Consider the following 419-nt stretch of genomic DNA (forward strand, 5'->3'; position numbering starts at 1 on the left):
TATATATATATATATATATATATATATATATATATATAGAGGGTCATGTTCAGGTGTGGCCGCGCCTTCCTGTGCGACCGTGCGGTTTACACCACTCAATATTAAGAAATACACCACACAAATATGCATTATTAGGTACACATTACCAAAAACACACCACTAAGTATGAAAAAATACACCACACAGTGTTCAGAAATGCACAATTAGAAACATGGGAGCTATGAGATGTTTTTATTTTCATTGTTGTGCATTTCGTAACATTGAGGGGTGCATTTCTTAATATTGAGTTGTGTAAGTCGCATGGCCGCACGGGAAGGCGCGACCACATTTGAATAGAAATATATATATATATATATATATATATATATATATATATATATATATATATATATATATATATATATATATATATATATATA

This window comes from Ipomoea triloba, chromosome 2 (assembly GCF_003576645.1).
Source record: "Ipomoea triloba cultivar NCNSP0323 chromosome 2, ASM357664v1".
In the NCBI taxonomy this organism is placed as follows: Eukaryota; Viridiplantae; Streptophyta; class Magnoliopsida; order Solanales; family Convolvulaceae; genus Ipomoea; species Ipomoea triloba.